Here is an 11868-nt window from a genome sequence, read left to right on the forward strand (position 1 = left end):
AGAAACATCGATTGCTATATGCGTGTTGTGATAATGATTCTTATTTTATAGTAGGTAGGGTCCTACGCTCCGAGACTTATTCCTCCAAGGGCCTGAGGATAATATGCATGTACAGGGATCTTATCATCCCCACTAACCCCAAGACTTTCAATCAACTTGACAATTCTCACTCGCGTCAAGGACCGATGTGAACGTTATAGCTTCGCTCTAATATCCCAAGTGGTATCGAGAGGATAACTAAATTAGATATTATCTATTTCGTAGAGCGGGCGAGCCAGGTAACCGCTTCTTTTTTTTTTTTTTTTTTTTTTTTTTATTGCCCTTGTAGGCAGACGAGCATACGGCCCACCTGATGGTGAGTGGTTACCGTCGCCCATGGACTTCAGCAATGCCAGGGGCAGAGCCAAGCCGCTGCCTACCGCTTAATACTCTCCACAAGCCTCGTTTGAAGAAGGACATGTCATAGCGCTCGGGAAACACCGTGGAGGGGAGCTCATTCCATAGCCGGATGGTACGTGGCAAAAAAGACCTCTGGAAACGCACTGTGGATGACCGCAGTGGCTCCAGGTAGTATGGATGAACTCTACTCCGGTGGCGGGCGGTGCGATGGTAAAAACGAGATGCCGGTATCATCTCGAACAATTCCTCAGAGCACTCCCCATGGAACATACGGTACAAAATACAGAGGGAACCGAAGTCCCTCCGCAGACCCAGAGGTTCCAAACGATCCGTGAGACCGGGATTATCGACAATCCGAACGGCCCTCCTCTGTATGGAGTCAAATGGAAGAAGCTGGTATTTGGGAGCCCCGGCCCAGAGATGGGAGCAGTACTCCACGCGAGGCCGGACTTGTGCTTTATAAAGCAAAAGCCTTTGTCCAGGCGTGAAGTACCGCTTCGCTCTGTTGAGGACTCCCAGCATTTTGGACGCCAACTTGGCTTTGCCTTCCAAATGACTCCGAAACTGGACATCGCTCGAAATGTCGACCCCAAGTATCCCAATACTCTCGGAAGGTTGCAGGGATACTCCTTGGAATTGCGGCGCCATGACAAAGGGGTCCTTCTTCGCAGTGAACGCGCAAATTTGTGTCTTTAACGGGTTGAATTGAACCAAGTTCAATTCACCCCATTTGGAGACTCGCCTCAGAGAGTTCTCCACTTCAGACACAAGTTTTGATCGTCTCTCTTGCACCACGCTCCGAGAGAGACTCTGATGGCCGATATATCGCGCATCCCCCGTGCTGTCATCCGCATAGCAATGCATGCCATCAATAGACAGCATGTCATTGATATACAGGATGAAAAGCGTGGGGGAGAGCACCGAACCTTGTGGAACGCCAGCGTTAATGGTCATGGTATCAGAACAGTCACGACAACGACCGTGATGCTCCGCCCATCCAAAAAGCTAGCGATCCACTTGCAGAGACCCTCGGGGATTCCGTAAGATGGTAGCTTCGACAGAAGTGCCCTATGCCAGACCCTGTCGAAGGCCTTCGCAATATCAAGGCTCACAGCAAGAGCCTCGCCCTTGCTCTCCAAGGCTTCAGCCCACCTGTGAGTAAGGTATACAAGAAGATCGCCAGCTGAGCGACCGTGACGGAAACCGTACTGTCGGTCACTGATCAGCTGGCGATCCTCCAGATACTTCAGGAGTTGTATATTAATTATTCGCTCCATCACCTTGGAAAGCAAGGAAGTTATCGCGATAGGCCTGTAGCTCGATGGGTCCGACCGGTCACCCTTCTTGGGGATAGGGTGGACGTGGGCAGTCTTCCATGAAGACGGAACCCTGTTAGCGCAATAAGAGAGGCGATACAAACGCGTTAGCGCAAGCGTCAGCTCATTGGCGCACGTTTTCAGAACCACTGCAGGGATGCCGTCTGGCCCGCTCGACTTATGGACGTCCAGGAGTCGGAGTTCCCGCCTGACTGCACACTGTGTAAAGCAGATCTCCGGCAGGGAACTATCACACCGGAGGATGTTCGGTGGTGTGGCACCCCCGTCGTCCACAGTCGAGTTCGAGGCGAAGAGTTTGACCAGAAGGTCAGCCTTCTCTTTCGCACTATGGGCCAGACTGTCATCGGACTTGCGTAGTGGTGGGAGACTAGACCTGCAAAAGTTACCTTCTGCAGCTTTGGCGAGCGACCAAAAAGCACGGCTCCCAGAGGGATAGCTCTTCAGTCGCTCGCCAATTCTAGCAACGTGCTCCGATTTCGCCCTGGCAATAACCCTCTTGTAGGACCTGGAAGCTTCACGTCAGATGGGTCGTAAATTTGTGTATTATAGTAATAAAAGCAAGGCTGACTGCAGACTAGTGCAGTATTTAGCCCGAAATGTTGCGCCCAGGGTCGTGGGTTCGACTCCCGCGTCGGGCAAACAGTCCATAAAACAGGTGTGGCACTCGAGGACTGCCGCAGTAAAGCTATTGCATGGCATTTTTGTCAACTTATGCATTATAATTAGACAATAATCATTTAATATTAAAACAATAATAAAATAAGACTACGCTATATTTATAAACATTAACAAAAGTAAAACATTAACTGTCCCCTTCACACTCAGAAGCTAGACCGCGCGAGAGAGCGATGGGCAGCCTTTTCATAATGCGCATGTAGTGCGACGTCACGCCGTGCGCTTTGTTGATCGAAGGTTGAACGCGAGCTACATGGTAGGTGGAGTGGGGGTGTTAGGTTTTATTTTCGTTACAGAATTTCTTGATTCAGTCGCCGCGCTGAAAGCCCGAGATAAAAGCTATGCAATAGCTTAAAAATATATTCAATTTAAAGTTGGGAAACCTTTGTTGCTGATTAGCTTATCGGAGTCGTAAGGCAGGTCTTTTCAAACCAAAACGCATGTTTAATTTGCGCCAGAACTAAGAAGGTACATGATCTGTGAGAGAGCGTTTATCTCACCGCCGTCCAGCTGGAGACCGAGATATGGATGTCCTAGAATCCTGGTCCTCCCGCGTCCTCCGGGAGACACGCGTGCTCTCCCCACTAGATGCGAAGCGACAGGCGTAAATTTAAAAATATTACAATTAACTCCATATTTGTCCGTGTTGTCGTATTACCAAATAACTTTTTCTACTTGTTGAAATATCCATGATTTGTTAGAGACCAAGCCTTAGATGTGTATCTAAAGAAATAGTCGGAATTATAGAACAAAGTTATCCCTTAGCGCTCGGGGTGGGGGGTGCTCGTTAAGAATTTCACTAACACAATTGGTTTTGTCAGCAAACATCCCTCCTCTGACACAAACGGCGAACTAATGTTAATTGATAATAAATAGTTAGATTACTTATATATTTATTGGGTACCAACATGTTACACGTCAGCACAGAGCATTACAGGTATTGTATACATTGATTTCACACTAAAAGCTAACACAATTACAGGTACTGACTGGATGCATTGAAAAAATTGTTCATTGTATAAAAAAAAAAAAAACTGTATATAACATTGCATGAAGACCTACATTATTACACATTTACTACCAAATACGCTATCACTTAATTGAAAAAGCTCATTGAGCAAGTTTGTAGACTTCTAGTCTAAAACTGTCAACAGCTTTTATACATCTATTGTATAAAACCATTACTATCTCAACATTCGACGCTTGCCTCAAATAAAGATTTTTCTAAAACTCCTCTCGTATCGACTGCTTTGTTCTCCCAGCCTGACTCGGAGGCCTTTCTTCTGTAACTTGGAGAAGCTGCTCTGGTTTTCCGAATGGGTATGCGAGCTTACGGTGCTCAGCCTGAGAGATTTTGCTAACATCTGTCCTAGCAAAAGCAATGCTCTGCTGGATCTACCACAGAATGGAAATAGCGAGAAACTCCGAGATACCCACTGAGAAGATCCGGCGAGAAACTCCGAGGGTTGTGGTAGTAGCTTCCGTGGCGACTTAGAGAGTCCACCGGGGCAGCACTCGAGTCCCGGGCGCGTAATTAAAACCGCGAGCTTTTCATAAAGTTCAGTATTCAGCGAGCTTCCATTAAGTCGTGTTTCACATTCATCCCCGTGAAGAGTTTGTAGGGGCGGGGAATTTGTTTTTTATTTCAATCGACTTTAAAGAGTCCGCAGATATTTTTGAGGTCGATGTTTCATTGGGATTTGATGTGTTAACTATAATATGCCCCAGTCCGTGAGTAGCTGGAAGAGCCCACGGGTCTACCAACGATTAGGTAGGGTATATATAAATAACGGTACGCCGGTAACAATAACGTCATCTGTCATCAAATAGAAGAAACGAAATCCAAACTAGTAATATAGAGAACGCTGAAGAAGTGTAACGCGATCTATTGTCAAATAGCGGCAAGACAACGACTAGTACTACCGGAAAGATTCTCGATAATTGTAGACTTGTCGTGTTGATTATAAAGCGTTTGTAGGGATGACACGAGGGCCCCCACGAAATGCACAGCGGTGCTGTTCAAAAGGGGTCGCCCTCCGAATACCACTTCGAGCAGCCCACTCCCTAATAGGCGCGTTAACACCTCCGCCATTAGCATGGGGCTAATGCACTCGCTTTGGCCAGCCCATACCGTGGACCTCGAAGGTCAAATATCTAGGCGTCACCCTCGACAGAGGGGTGACATTTCGTCTCCATATCAAAACGTTACGCGACCGTGCCGCCTTCATATTAGGACGTCTCTACTCCATAATTTGCAAGCGAAGTAAATTGTCTCTTCGAAATAAGATGACACTCTAAAAAACTTGCATACGCCCCGTCATGACCTATGCAAGTGTAGTGTTCGCTCACGCGGCCCGCACTAACTTGAAACCCCTTCAAGTTATTCAATCCCGTTTTTGCAGGATAGCCGTTGGAGCACCATGGTTCCTAAGGAACGTGGATCTCCAAGGCGGCACGACATGAAAACCGTCTTGTCGTGGCCGCCGGTAATTACTTACATACTCGATCCTGTGGACTGAATGGTAAACAGTCGACGTCGCCCTAAACACGTCATTACGGATCCTCCCGATCCACTAACGGTGCTTTTAGGGACCTCAAGCACTGGTACTCGTTGAACCCGTCGTTTATGACGAAGGGCTGGACGAGTGAATTAACCCACAGACACAGCCCACTGAATTTCTCGCCGGATCTTCTCAGTGGGTCGCGTTTCCGATTCGATGGTAGAAACACTGCTCTGCCTAGGGCCAGTGTTAGCAACACTTCCAGTTTGAGCCTCGTGAGCTCACCTACATTTTAGGCTGAAGTGAAGTGAAGCTGAAATAGCCTCTCAAGGAGGAGGAGTAGGAAAAAAAAAGCTTGAAGGCAGCTAGTAATCGAATCTACTCGAAGGGGAACAGCGAACGAATCACCTGAAGCGAAGCGGAAAAAGTGAATTGCGAATTGTAGTGTTCCATAAGTGTTCTTAGTGTTAAATAAAGTTTTGATTTGTACTTCGATCGACGAACGATAGATGGCGCCTGTGATATTACAACAAGTTTGTTTACAAGAATTGCAAGTTTGAAGATTTTATACAAGTATTTATGTACTTATATATGAGTCGACTATTATCAAAGGCGGCAATCTGACTTTTGGACAATGATTGGTAAATCAGAAAAACGAATTATTGACTTTGTATTCCATTGGCAGTCACAAAACTCTTCGGAACGACATCTTAGATAAATAACAGGTTAACTATTAACCTTTATTTAATGCAGGTTTTGAACCGTATTCTTTGAAGGAGACGATTATATTCAAATAAATCTGTATTGACATATCAATAAAAAAATTTTGTCCAAATGTACAGATTGCCGCCTTTGATAATAGACGACTCATATATTAATACTTGAAGCAAAAACTTTGTATCCCTTTTTACGAAAATTGCGCGGACGGAGGAGTATGACATTTTCCATACTTATAGAGAATATAGAGAAGAGGTGCATAATGCTAATATTTTTTTAAAATAATGCATAAAAGATACATTAAATCATTAAAGAAAATATTACACACACTACATACCATGTATTTGACGCACACACGCATGCATACTATTTATTGTCAAACTTTTGTTCTTGACGTCTGTGGTCAAATTGAGACTAGATTAAATATTGTTTGTCTTTATTAATATATATAATTAATATAACCTTGGCGAAATTTGTGATTATAAAAGTATAAAGTACAATCATAATAGTGTACAAACTAATTATACAATTCCAATTAATTATAGTCGAATTTCGGCTACTGCGGGACCTCTAGTCTTATTAAATAGTCCACTTTGAGGCCAGATACAATGTTCGGGTATAAAGGAATTATTGAAATGACCCGATCATTCCCACTACAATGAGATTTCATTAATATAAGTATAAATAAACTTCCTTTTCAAAGTTAACGATATTAATGTTAGTACTGGACGACAGATGGCGCTAGCGACCGTCATAATGTGCAATGATAACAATAACTTATTATCGCGGTTTTTCCCCCCACCCCGAGCGCTAAGGGCTAACTTTGTTCTTCAATTTCAATTATTTCAATAGACAAATCTAAGGCTTGGTCGTTAATGAGTGAAAGATATTTCAATAACTTTAAAAAGTTATTTGTAATATACCTACGATAGCATTAACAAATATGGAGTTGAAGTCAGTTAATTGTAATATTTAACATATACGACTGTCGCTTAGCATCTAGTGGACTATTATTTTGCCCGGATATAATTATTTTATACTTTACTAGCTGTACCCGTCCGCTTCGCTGGGCATTTAAAATTAACATTATTATTTCTCACCCCCACAAAGATTCTCATCATTAACGCCCCCGCAACTGGTGTAGGGTGTCCAACACTCATATAAATATTAGCCTATCCATTAAGTACATTTATTTTCTACACGGATACCAATTACCAAGTTTCAAGTCAATCGGATGCATGGTTCAGTAGTTATAACGGAACATCTGTAAAAACCACTGTAGATTTATATATTAGTATCGATGGCGTTCTTCCACGATTATTTGCAGTTTTGCAATTTGCCTGTACAAGCCACGCCATTCTCCATTTTGTTCACGGCATTTAAAACAAATAATTCAAATGATCAATGTCGATGAAAGCGGCGTGCAAATTAATTCTGTTGGCGCGTCGAAATGCACGGGTCTGTGCCATCACTATCGACTGCAGTGCAGTGATGTCGTTTCAAATCTACAGATTGCGATTTTAATGCGAGAAAATAAATGAGATCACGTATATTTATGTCATCATCATCATTCTTTCCTATTACCCTCTGTTGGGGTGTAGGGCTGTTCGGATTGTCGATAATCCTATTCTCGCGGATCCATGGTTCCATGGGGAGTGCTCTGAGGAACTGTTAGAGATGATACCGTCATCTTGTTTTTACCATCGCACCGCCCGCCACCGGAGTATGGTTCATTCATACTACCTGGAGCCACTGCGGTCATCTACAGTGCGTTTCCAGAGGTCTTTTTTGCCACGTACCATCCGGCTATGGAATGAGTTTCACTCCACGGTGTTTCCCGAGCGCTATGACATGTCCTTCTTCAAACGAGGCTTGTGGAGAGTATTAAGCTGTAGGCAGCGGCTTGGCTCTGACCCTGGCATTGCTGAAGTCCATGAGCGACGGTAACCACTCACCATCAGCCGGGCCGTATGCTCGTCTGTCTACAAGGACAATAAAAAAAAAGCGCCCATTTTGAATCTCGTAGTGAGAAATTCTTTCTTTCTCTTTTTTTTTAGTGTGGTAATATCTTTCGCGTGTGCAAAATAGATAATTTATCACAATTGTTACACTTTTGATCGTGAAGGCTCACTAAATTAAAACAATTCACAGTTGTTGACTCCTTCCTGCCAAAAAGTCCGGTTATAGATTATACACGATGTCCGCGGCCTCCACAGATAAACTCACGACACATCCACCGGGCGTTTATTGCTTCAGTAACAGGACGACATTCTGTGAGCCCCGTGCTCACCAGTGCTCAGAACAAGGCTTCTCTTGATTAGCGTTTTATTAATGTTACTTACGACAATAAATTATGATTTGCATAATTATTGGGAAATTCGTTGTTGGTGCCTCCGGTGACCAATTAAACACAGGTAGGCCGTCAACTCGTCTATCCATCTAGGGAATAAAAAAATAAATGTACTTTACAAATGAAATAGTCATGGTTGAGTTCGGAAGTCTGCGTTACCTGTTTCATTCATTCGCAGCGGGTCAAGTGGAGAGCAAACAGCGCGCGACCTCAAACAGCCTCATGCGCTCTCCGCACTCGCGTCAGTTGTTTTAAACTTTTTTTAATTAAACGTGTAGTTTGCGGAAACTCAGCTCTGCCCGCTTCGAGTTTCAAATAAATCGTTTTTATGTCGATTTTTGCGAGAAACATGGAAATTAAATAGAAATTTTTGTTTCGTCTCAAGAGCCCGGCTTAAAGCGATGCAGAATACTTCATTACAGATGCAGCGCGTACTCTAAGAACTCACCTCGACACTACCTCGACACCACTCGACCCAATTCAAGGACTGGTTAATTTGATACATGTCTTGTTCAATTTCATTTTGTCTACATTTATTAAAATATCCGATTATTGAAGTATTTTTAGTTTGTTCAACATATTTGAAGTGAAACTTCCTTATCGGCGTTGGAAAAAAATTTACCGTCACATTTTTCGGTTACGCGTCACTTTTTTCCGTTACGCGCCATCTGTTTTGTATTCATGTCTATGATAATAAAATCCTTTTGTTTAAACTTTATCTAATTTAACTTTTTTGTATTCATGTCTATGATAATAAAATCCTTTTGTTTAAACTTTATCTAATTTAACTTTATTTAACCAATTTCTAGAAAGTTGCATGTAGATCATTTTTCGAAAAATAAGGCCATAAACAAGTTTCACTTCTTACGTGTGTACACTAGTACACGCACACATTTTTTTAACTGATTTTCAACATTATTTCAAGTCGAAAATCGCCAAGAAAATACTAATTATACTCATAATTACATTTGAGATTAGCAATCTCGAGGGTTCTTGGAGGTGATCGTCGAGGAACTCATACAAGAGTATCCTTGATCGAGTCGAGAAAGTTTCGAGGAAAGCATCATAAATGTGTAATAAATGTCTGCTTCGTATCTATGAGCCGTTTTCATATGAAATAAATCCACTAAAAGCTTTGGTATAATTACGTTGAGAGCTTAGTTTGAGACGCTTTTTTTTAATTCACTCCCGAGCTTACAGCACACAGTATACATACAACAGAAGGTTCGGTTATGAAACCAGAGCAGCCATTTGACTCGCGGTCTCATCTCTGGTGGATTACGGGCATAATAATCAACACCCAACATCAGTAATTACGTTACTCATTAATGGGTTTATGGTGATTCTCTGCGACAATTAATATCAGTGGGTATTCTCGACCTGGACTCGGCTGTGGTCTGATATTATTCCGACAGTAATAACGCAAGTGTAATCCATCAGAGTAAATAAAATAAGCAGTAAAATCACATCGGAGTCGTGTTGGCCGCCATCTTACCGCGCCATCGCTCTGACATTCAGCGACTAAGGTTTGGATGTGGCATTGAACTTTATGTTTAACTATTAAGACTAGTATGAAGATGTTGTTACCATTGAAGTGTAAACTTAGTTTTTATTATAATAAGTGTATGAATATCTCAGGGGAAGCGAGGGAGGCGCAGGCCTTGAGTCGGGGACGGTCGCCCGGCCCGTCGGCTGTCGGTCGGTGGAAGCGTGCTGCGCGTCATGTAGCATACGCTAAGTGGAGAGAGCGATTGCTGAAGGAACTTGGCCAAACTTCGGCCACCCGCCGGCGCACCCTCGAGGCCCTGGTGCCCGTGCTGGAGGTATGGTCGGATCGGCGTCACGGCGTACTCTCCTTTCACCTTGCGCAGGTCCTCTCGGGACATGGCTGTTTCGGGAGGTACCTGTGGAAGGTCTGCAGGAGAGAGCCACATCCGGGCTGCCACCAGTGCGGGCACCCGGACGATGACGCGCAGCACGCGCTCGAAACGTGCCCGCGTTGGGAGCACTCGCGGCGAGATCTCGTCGCGGTGCTGGGGAGAAACCTCTCCCTGCGGGCTGTCGTCGCCCGCATGTTAGAGGATCAGAGCTCGTGGGAGGCCATGGCCAGGTTTTGTGACCTGGTAATGGCGTCCCGTGAGGCTGAGGAGCGTGAAAGGGAGTGGGATCCCTCTTCAGCACCTCAGCGCAGAAGGCGGGATGGCCGGCGCGGGCGTGAAGCTCCCGCTCAGCCCCCGTAGGGACTATCAGGTGGCGGGTGCGGGGGCGCCCGGTACTCGACTGTCGGTCCGGTGGTGGGGCGGTGCAAGGTGGCTCCTGTGCGCCGCCCACGGTGTATCTCCCGAAATGACGTCCTTCGGGATTTTCCCGAAGATGAAATCCCGTCTTATCATCAGGACGGGTACCGGCGAAGGCGGACTTTCGGCGCGCACTGCGGTACCGTAGGTCTGGTGTAGCCGGTGTGGTGGAGCTCGATGGGGTTTAGTCGGTAGTCGTTCTGCGGGGCAAGTGCTTCGCGCGCCTTTTTCAAGGCGTAGTCTCTTGCGAGGAATTCGGGGAGGTGGAGGACCTTCTTGTCTCTCTCTTCCTCTCAGGAGGCGCCGGAGCCCGACATAACCCGGTTCGTTACCCCCGAACCGGGTATCCATAAAGGGATTCCCCAGCGTTAAAAAAAAAAAAGGGGAAGCGAGGGAGCCATTCAAGACAGTAACGAACGAATATCAAAACAACTATCGGAAATATTCTCGATAATTGTAGACTTGTCGTGTCGACTATAAATGAATTGCAAAGTTTTTTTTTTCCTACCTAAGATGATGGTCTTGACAGACCATTTCAGCGTAGCCTTAGCTAGTAGGTGAGCTCACGAGGCTCAAACCTGACGTCGTTGCTAACACTAATCCTAGCAAGAGCAGTGCTTCGCAGAATATACCATCGGATCGGAAATGCGACCCACTGAGATGATCCGGCGAGAAACTCAGTGGGCTGTGTCTAGGGGTTAATTTACACGTCGAGCCATCAAGGAGAACGATGGCCGGCGCTTGGGGTACCTAAAAGCATCGTTAGTGGATCAGAATTGCAGTGATGACATGAAGGCAGTTCTCAGTTCTACTCGATCATCTAAAGGATCATCTAAGGCGAGGTAGAAGAATCGAATTGCGAATTGTGCAGTGTTTTATTTATCGCGAGACCTAGCTCGTAATAATATAAAAGAAATTGATTATAGAATATAGACTATATCCATCGCACACCCAAAGATTGCAAAACTTGTCCAAGCTGAAATGCCACATCCACCACTACAGGACTCTCGTTCACGTTTCGGTCAAAATATTTTATTTGTAAACATTATGGGACGCCGGACGACATCGTCAACGGCCGGCCGAGCCCTTCCTCACCCCCGACATCAATCCCCTTGCCGTCGGGGTCCAGGGTTGACCACTCATGATATTTACGTGACCACGATTTGTAGTCTTTCTACCCAGAAGGCGACGGAGATACCATTTAATTCGATAAACCTTGCTTTCTTTATAGAACGAGCGGTGTGTAGTCATCAAAACGGGCGGACAAACTCAGAGCCCGTCTAACTATAAGTATATATCCAATTAAAGGCCAGTGAGACGTGTAAAAACTGAGTTAAAATCTAATTAATCAGTGCTCCGAGCGTATCGCGTTAATTACTGCGGCGCTGGCAACGTGGCAACACTTACGCAAGCATTTTAATCTGCAGTGTTGCCTGATTAGGAATATTCGAAATATTAATCTCAATAAACGGAATGTCATATGTCTGTGTGTGTGTTTCGCCATGAGTGCACCCCCTCCCCCTTCTCTCAGATTACTTGTGCTAGGACGTCTTGTGAGTCCGAACGGGTAGGTACCACCACCCCGCCTATTT

This window comes from Bombyx mori, chromosome 11 (assembly GCF_030269925.1).
Source record: "Bombyx mori chromosome 11, ASM3026992v2".
NCBI classification, from domain to species: Eukaryota; Metazoa; Arthropoda; class Insecta; order Lepidoptera; family Bombycidae; genus Bombyx; species Bombyx mori.